Source organism: Tamandua tetradactyla, chromosome 3, assembly GCF_023851605.1.
Source record: "Tamandua tetradactyla isolate mTamTet1 chromosome 3, mTamTet1.pri, whole genome shotgun sequence".
In the NCBI taxonomy this organism is placed as follows: Eukaryota; Metazoa; Chordata; class Mammalia; order Pilosa; family Myrmecophagidae; genus Tamandua; species Tamandua tetradactyla.
Window position 1 is genome coordinate 211,399,653 of NC_135329.1, and position 9,320 is coordinate 211,408,972.

Here is a 9,320-nt window from a genome sequence, read left to right on the forward strand (position 1 = left end):
GAGAGCGACTGATACCCCACAGTAGTTTTCTGCTGGAAATGACCCACTGTGTCATGTCACGTTTCATCAGGGAAACCAAGTCCCAGGCCCCTGTCAATGGACCGGGAGGGGCCTTCGCCCTCAGGCAGGTGCTGCAAACCAGGTGCTCAGGGCTAAGGGCTGTGCGGGCTCCCTACAGGGGAAGGGAGAAGAGCAATGCATCTGCCGCAGGGCCAGCCCTCGAGGCACTGGAATTTGAAGGCAGGGCTCTTTCCATCAGTGTCCTTGGCCCACCGGATTGGAACTCTGATCCCAGAACGGTTTCTCTATCCCTAGCTTTTGTCTGGGATTCTGCTGCACATTGCAAAGACTCACCTCCCTCTGCTCTGTGTCCATCGCCAAGGACCACCCCCGACTGTCTCTAGAAGACCAGAATGAACCCACTGGTACACAGATCTCCAACTCAAATCCAGTTCAAACCCAACACCCTTTTTTTGATCCATTGATTTAGGCTGTTGACTTTCACCCTCTCCAGATTAGTCTTAACCTTGTCTCTTCTTCCAATTCTCCACCACCCCAAGGTCTGGTCCCAGCTTTCTTTGCAGACAAGTGGCAAAGATGGGAAAGAAAAGGGTCTCTGCCACTAACTACAGCTCCCCAGAGTCTCCCCAGAAGCGACCTGTGCTGGGGGCGGGGGGGAGGGGAAGGAGAGACATCAGTTCCTGTGCTGGGGGGCGGGGGGGAGGTGGAGAAGGGGAGACATCAGTTCCTGTGCTGGGGGGCAGGGGGGAGGTGGAGAAGGGGAGACATCAGTTCCTGTGCTGGGGGGCAGGGGGGAGGTGGAGAAGGGGAGACATCAGTTCCTGTGCTGGGGAGCGGAGGAGAGAGCACACGAGCTCCTTTCCATTTCTGCCTTGCTCGTGTTTGTTTTTTTCCGTGGTGCATCAGCAAGAGTCAGTTTTGTGAGCTGGAACATTGAAGTTTTTGCAAACAAATTTTCTAATTAATAATAACTGACCTAAATAGTTTGTCCCAAAACAGTACTGTTCCAATAGCAAAATCAGCTTCTGACATCTGGGGTAGGTTTAAAGAAAATAAGAGACGAATGGGGTGGCTGTAAGGAGAAATGGAAATTTCATTCTTACCCAACAACCCAAAGATGATCAGAGAAAAACCAACAGGCAGGAAAACAAAAACAAACAGGATCTTTTCAAAAATGAGAAAGGCAATTTAGACAACCCTTAATTTAAGAAAATAGAAAAGGCAAAACACACTTCACCTCACCATTTGGGCTATTATTATTTTTAATTTTTGCTTTAGTCCCTTTTCATATGCTCAGAAAATCTAAGTGACAGTTCATATACACATTGGTATCCTGTTTTGTTGTGTCATTTTTTTCCCCTTAACTATCTTAGCCCATAAATATCTTTCAAAAATGCTGCTTTTGATGGCTGAATAATTTTCCAATTACTGAGAGAATTCTAGGTATGTTCTATAATTTACTTAGCCAACCTCCTTTAGGTTGAACAATTAGATGTTTTTTTTTATATTTGCTATCTGATTTTTTTAGGCAACAAAGCCAGATTCCTGAGAATAGGAGCAAAAACTGGTGCTGAAGTTTATAAGAAACCTACAAGAAATAACGTTAATTTTTGTCTTCTGCTTTGAGCTCCATTTATAAGAAACCTAAAAGAAATAATGTTAATTTTGTCTTCTGTTTTGGGCTCTGTACGTAAGACCCCCTTTGGAGGCTTCTGGCAGAGTGTCTTCTGAGCTACAATGGGGTGTGTTATGAAAATAAGACTTGGTTGAAAATTTCTTTCATATTTCTTGGATTCCAGCTTATTTGGGGGATAAATGGATCCTCCTAAGGAAGAGGAGAAATTCCCCTCCACTACCAATATCTGAAAAGTATGGCTGTCTTCTGGAGAGCGTTACCCTTTCTTTTACTGAGGTCGTGTATCCTGGTACTGAGGTCGTGTATCCTCTTGGCTTCAGCTATAGGGAGCTGGCCCATCGGAAGCTCACTTTTAGCAAGTGTTTAGGATCATTTGTTATACTTTTCTCTGCTAACCTCACCTCTAACTTCATTTCCAGTGTGTTGCTATTAAAAAGAATTTTGTAAAGAGTTCTTACTAATGTGTAAAGAAGCTGAACACACTGTGCAAAATAGCACAGGAAAAATGGAAAGAGGAGGCTGGGTTTAAAAGCGAGGGCTTTGGGATATTGGGATGCCAGTTAACATTTTCCAAGTTAGCTTTTGTGTATTTTTACAAATGTTCCACGTTGTCAATAATGAACACACATTCCTTTTATAATGTGGTGGTAGGGAAACCATTAGCCTAGGAAACCAAAAAGGAAATGCACCCCACAGGGCTGGTCCGTTTAATGGCATGTGGAAATTGGAATTAGAAGTGTAAGCACTCACACAGTTTAGTAATTTGCTGATCACTGTCATATGTTAGGCTTTAGCTATTTTGTCTACTGAGCATTAGCACTCCTTTATGCAATTAATGTAACCATATTAACATTATTTACATAGCGTCCATAAATACTCCAGGGCCTATGGTTTGTTTTCATCTGTTCATTTCACTAACCTATGCAGCTACTCTAGAAAGCTGGCTTTGTGAATCGCCAAAATTTAAAGAAAGCATAAGCAAAAAATAAATAAATAAATAAATAACTCAACAAAACCCATTACTGCCAACCCTAAAGAACCCCTAGGACTTTATTTGAGCTTCTAAAAATTTTCCATGCACTAAGGTTACTTTCCAGAAACCTACAGTGTCTAGATGAGTTCCTAGGCTAGATATGTTCTGAAACCCAGAGGGGCCAGCCTCTCCAGAACATCAGCTAGTTCCATCTCCCTATCCCATATTATTGATACCTTCTTCCAGCATGAAAAAGTTAGAATGGGCTTAGCACAAATACCCCTAAAGTGTGGGAGAAAGATCAAAGGTGATGGTGGAGTTATACGGAGAAGATAGAGTTTAACAAATGAGTATGATTGCTGAATCATTATATTGATATTTCTTTTAGTAACCAGTGTCTTGGAGCAGCTCAAGGAAAAACCTAAAATTGTGGAATTATAACTCATACCAAACTCTGAAATCTGTTCTACAACTAATTGTTGTGGTGTGCTTTGAAATGTATTGCTTTTTTGATTTAAGTCATTTTCACAATTAAAAAAAAAAGGCATAGAATTCTTCCCTATTACATTTTTTTTTTCCGTTTTCTCTTCCTTTCCCTTCTGTCCCCTTGGGGTATTTCCTGGGTGTTGAATTCTCTTCTCATTTTGATTGATGCTGAAAGCATCTTGATAATTCACTTTATCCAGGCTTACTTAAAACATATTTGGACATCGGGGTAACGATGCTTCCAATTAGTGGGACACTTTTCACCCAATAGTTTCAATATTCTGAGAAACTGTTAACACAGGAAAATAAATTCAAAAGATTAACAATCCTTTGTCCCTAAAACAGTTGTCTATTTGAAACGTGATCAGGATCTGAGTTTTTAAGTAAACCTTTCTTGAAAACTAGGTCCATGAAATTAGATTAACTACTCCTCTCATCCCTCCTACTTAGGGTTAGCAGATAAAATATCGGATGCCCAGTGAAATTTGAATTGCCATAAACTATAAGTGATCTTTTAGTATAAGTATGCCCTAAATAGTGCATCCCATTCTCTCCACCCAAAAAAGCAATGCTTTCACCTCCAATTAGCACTGCCGGTCTCCAGTGCTGTGTTGCCATAGCAATATGGACGAGATCAGATTTGGCAGTCTGGACCACGCAGCCCATTAGATGCTCTTCTTTAAAAACAGGACAGTTTTCACTCTCTTGGGGCTGCTTTGGAGCTCAAAGGGAGAAGCCTGGCACTCAGCTTATCTTTATCGCATGGGATGCCCCATCTCCAATATGGGTGGGGCAGGGGGTGGGGTGAGGAGGTTGTACAATGTGGTGGTTTTGCCTCTTGCAAAAACTTCTGGGAGCAGGAGCAGGGTGGACTAGAAGCAGGAGGGACAGAGAAGGGTGGGGGAGGGAGGAGAAAGAGCTGCTGCGTGCAAGCCCGCCCCTGAGCTTGACCGTTTAGTAAAGTCACTAAACCCACGAAATGCTTGGTAGATATTTTATGTAACTAGTGAAGTAGTCTTGTTTGTCATCTGCGCATAGAGGAAGGGAACAGAAGCAGTACCCACAGACACACCGGCAATTCAGACAAAGACCAAGAGAAAGAAACCCTGGGATTTGCAGAAATGGAAGCCTAAGAACCCCTGATGTCTGAATTACAGTGGTGAGTAGATGGAGCTCTATACTGGGTACCAATTGCTGAATCCTGAATCTACTACTTGCCTGCTGCACGACCTTGGCCAAATAGCTTAACTTTCTGACTCTCGGATTCCATATCTTTAAAAAGACCCATTAATACTTGCATCCAGAGGTTCCTTGAAACTTAAATGAGACTTGGAGGCAATGCGCCAATACCTAGTAGGTGTTCAGATAATGCTGGTATATGAGTTTGTTAAATGCTGCTGAAATGCAATATACCAGAAATGGAATGGCTTTTTAAAAGACGAATTTATTAAGTTACAAATTTACAGTTCTAAAACCATAAAAATGTCCAAACTAAGGCATCCAGGAAAAGATACCTTGACTCAGGAAAGGTCAGGGAGTGAGGAACACCTCTGTCAGCTGGGAAGGCATGTGACTGGTGTCTGCTGCTCCTTTGGCTTCTGGTTTCAAATAGCTTCCCTGGGAACATTTTCCTTCTGCATCTACAAGCATTTCTGTCTGTGTCAGCTCTCTCAGTTGGTACTTCAAGCATCTCCAAATGTCTGCATCTCTGTCAGCTCTGAAGCAACTGTGTTTTCTCTGTAACGTTTTCCCTTTTAAAGTCTTCAGTAAACTAATCAAGACCTACCTTGAATAGGTCATATCTCTATCTAATCAAAAGGCCACACCCACATTTGGGTGTGTCACATCTCCGTGGAAACAATTCAATCAAAGTTTCCACTCCACAATATTGAATCAGGATTAAAAGAAAAATGGCTGCTCCCACAAGGGAGCACAAAGGAAAAAGGACATGACTTTTCTGGGGTACATAACAGCTTCAGACTGGCTTAGTTGGTTCTCCTTTTCATCTTCAATCCATTATTTCTATGAGATGGATATGCTGGAAAAAAGTTCTTGGAGTCGACCAACTAATCCCTCACAGACCCTGTGGAAAACCACTCCTCTGGCCTCTCCAGCGTTTTCAGGCTACAGAGGAGAGGAGAAAAGAAGAGCGAGCAGAAGTCACAGAGAGGTTTAGCTATCCAGGCAAACAGTGCAATTTTTTGCACAATCCCCATTGCTACATACACGTACATATATATGCATGTACACCTGGGTCATCCATCTTCCAAAACTAAATTTTCAATAGTTCCGTAGTTTGAAATTATTCATAGCAAGTCGCATCTCTATTTTTGTGCTTAATTAGCTAATTCAGAAAAAAAAACTTATTTTGATTTAGATTTTTGGGTTTTTTTTGGCTTCTTTGAACTCTTCAAAACAAAACCAAATTAAAAAAAAGTGCAACTTTTACTAGATTTTATCAGTAGTAGCAGTGTGCTTGCTGAGGATTATGGGTTGAGCTCCTTGCCTTATCCGCGTCAAGATCAGCGGCAGACCCCCCCCCCCCAGAAGCCCACCCACAGAAAGGCAGTTCACACTGTGGTGTCAGGACTACTGTCCGGCTTGGAGAACATTCCATCTGACCCAAGTCGTAATCCCAATGCGGGACTGCAGGGTGACTCAGAGGTCTTGCCTCAGCGAGGGAGACACTGCTTCCAACCCAGGCCTGACAGGTGAAGATGGAGTGGCCGGGGGTGGGGGTGGGGGTGGGGTGGGGTGGGGTGGGGCTGAGGCCATCTGATAGTGCTTATCGGTGACTGCCCCTGAGAGGCGCCTGCAATAGCCAGAGGCTGGGAGGTGCAGGAAAGGAGCTTAGCATGAGCTCAGAATGGGGCACCCAGGTGAACGGGCACCCTCCCAAAGCGGAGGGCGGAATGGCTTTCCTGAGGGCTGTGGGCACCTGCGAGCTGGCAGTGGGGTTCTCTTCCCTGGTGACTCCGGGAAGAGATATGTCCTCTGCCTTGCAGTGCCTAAGCTGTGTTGCAGGAACCTGCAAGTGACTGATCTTTGCCCAAAGTGGGGAGGCTGAAATCTGCAGCTCAGGGCTCATTCAGAGATGATTTGGGCAGTGGGATTAGAATATTGGATCAATCCTAAAAGCAACATTTCAGTCTCCTTGCAGACAGGAGAGCTCCACCAGCAGAGACTTAACCCAGGGTTAAGAATGCAGGCAGCTAATGGAGTGCCCAGTGACTCAGGCCAGAAACAAATATCCTCTTGCTCATTAAAACAAGTCACAAATGGCTAATTGCCTCCCTGGTCAGCCAAGTGCTGCTTCAGAGAGCAGGGGAATATTAAGAGGGGCTGGCAAGAATAGAAGTGGAATTAAAATTCAGCCTTAAAGTGATGGTCAGTTTTTATTCTTTATTCTCTTCCTTTTTGTGGTTAAGTGTGGGGCAAAGTGACTCCTCTGCTATTTTTAAAATGTCAAACACTGTGATACGTGGTGAAGAGAAGGCACAGCAGCCCAGATCCGTGTCTGTTTCAACAGAACCTACGTTATCATGAAATGGGGAGGAGAGCGGCCACCCACCACATACACAGCACAGTATTCTCCATATTTCTGGAACTTTCTTGCAGCCCTGCCTGGCTTCTCTGGGGTCAGAGACCGGAGCCTTTCTAGGTCCATCCCTGCCTGTGCTGACCCTCACATGTGACAGAGAGTGGCCAGGCGGGTCTCAGGTCTCACTTTCCTTTGAAATTGCTCATCGGAGGAAGCTGTGGTCCTCTGCCTGCGTCTCACCATCTTCCCTGCAGCCATCTGCGTTTGCTTCTAATTCACTTTTCTAATTCCCTCGGATTTGCCGAGGACCCCCACTCCATCAGTCAGTCTCAGGGTGTTAGCCTCCGTAGAGGGCCACAGCAGGGCTCGAGCCCCCTCTGCCAGTTGGAGTGACATGTTGAGAGCACACAGGAAAAGCAAAAAGAATGCTAATTAAAATGAATGAGAGGGCGGCACAGCGCTGGCTCAGTGGAAGAATTCTCACCTGCCATGCCAGAGACCTGGGTTTGATTCCTGGTGCCTGCCCATGCATAAAAAAAAAAGAAGAAGAAAAATGAATACAAGGCAAGAAAGAATAAGCCATTAACAAGCGAGAAAGGAAAGAAAAAGGGGGGAGGGGAGAGAGAACCTGGCGTTTCTAGAGTCATCCATGGGCTAGGAGAGTCCTTTTCAGGTCCGGAACCTGCTTTTCTGCATTCCTCACCTCCCCTTCCTGCAGAGCCATTAACAAGTGTATTCTAATATATTAATGGTGGATGAAAGTATTTGTGTTTTTAAAAAATGGATATTTGAAAAGTGTCCCAGTCATCTCCCCCAAAAGTAGTTTACAATCCAGCTCTTTGCCAGCGTCTTAACTTGGGTAATGTATAAATGAAGAAAATAATGTAAATATTGGATTTGTATTTATAGGCTATTTCTGGGTTTTAGATTTCATGTGACTTTTATATTCAAGAAATGCATTTTATACGAGATGTGTAATTAAGTGTGATTTAAATTTTATACTTTTATCAAACCTTTCACGGACAAATTTTTTCCCCATTCATACTTGTTTGAAGAATCCAGCTGGCTCCACAATGGTTTACAGTTTTCAGTCTTATTTGGGCAACTGAGAAACCCACTGAACTTCTTAAAGGACATTTTACCATGGATCAGAGAACTCTTGAATAACCCCTGAACTCTGGAGAGTTCAATGAGAAGTCTTAGTGTTGGGAGGCTGGTGGTGTTTTCCATTCTGAAAATAAATGTCAGCAGATGCACAAGCAAGGGGGTGGGGAGGAAGTGGGGGGAGTGCCAGAAAATAGTGTGCTATCCAGTTATGGGCACATCTCTGTTTCAAGGACCATGGTTTTATGGTTTTGAATTTGTGTGCTTTGTGTAGCATTGTAAACCCCACAAGGGCAGAAGCCATTACCCAGCTAGGTTTTAAATCCGAGCAATGCCTAGTAGCCCAGATATTTTACAAGCATTCCCAAGAATGATTAACCCAGCTCAGGCTTTGTCCACTTCAGCGGGACCTCCCATTGGGTTGCAGCCTTGAAAAGCCACCCTCCCTGGCCAGCAGGAAGGAAGAAGAATTTGACCAGATTTTTTGTCCCCTTGCGGAATGAGTTGGAATAGAGCAGGATGGAGGCTGCACTCCTTTTGAGAATTTATTTCCAGCACTATCATCTGTTCCCTCCCACCATGTCAGCCACTTCACAACATGCCACTCTAATTCCACCCATGAGGTCAGCGTTCCTAAGTAACAGCTCCTTAAGATGTGCTCCTTAAGATGTGCTCCTTAAGATGTGCAAAAGGAAGAAATGGCCTTTGTGTTCATGAGAGGAATTTCTAACACCCAAAAGCCAAACAGTGGCTGACCAAGCACTTTGTCGGGAACATCTGCTTTTTTTGCTGAAGGCAGCACCTCTCATACTATGTGACATAACTCCATCTCCTGGAACCTAGCCAGAACCTAATAAAGCGCATGCCATGGCAAAGGAGAGGGTATTGAAAAACAGTCAAGAGCATGTGAGTTTCTTCCTTTAAAAGTGATACAGGGCGGGCAACGGTGGCTCAGTGGCAGAGTTCTCGCTTGCCACGCCAAAGACTGGGTTCATTTCCCGGTGTCTGCCTATGTTAAAAAAAAAAAAAAAAAGTGATACAGAGAAGCAATCCTCTTCAACTAACAGTTAAACAAAATTTTAGGGAATCGCAGATATGAAATTTTTTACTTTAACTTAGAGGGTAATAAATATAATTGTTGAGCCACTGTTTTGATGTGAGAACCCATTCCTGTCTTTGGGCGGGTTTTTCTGAGTGGAGTTTTACACTGGGATTCTTGCAAAGCCCCATGTTAATTGTGTCATCTGCGATTTTCAGGTGTGCGTCTTTCAGAGAGGGCAAGAACTTAAAGATGCAACAAAGCAATATGAGAATGGAATCCTTCTAGGCTTTTACAATCTCTACCCTGCATGCCAATCTTTTACAGGCCACACTTGTTCGAAAACAGTTTTCAAAGAGGCTCATTCTTATCTAGTCTTTCCAAAGTATTTGCCTTTGTTTCCATGGAAACGATCGCTCTCTTTCCTTTTGCATTCATATTTCAGAGATTGGGGTAGTATTTATTCAAGTTACACCATTTAACAATACATAGAACCGACAAACAGGTTTGAGGCTGACTC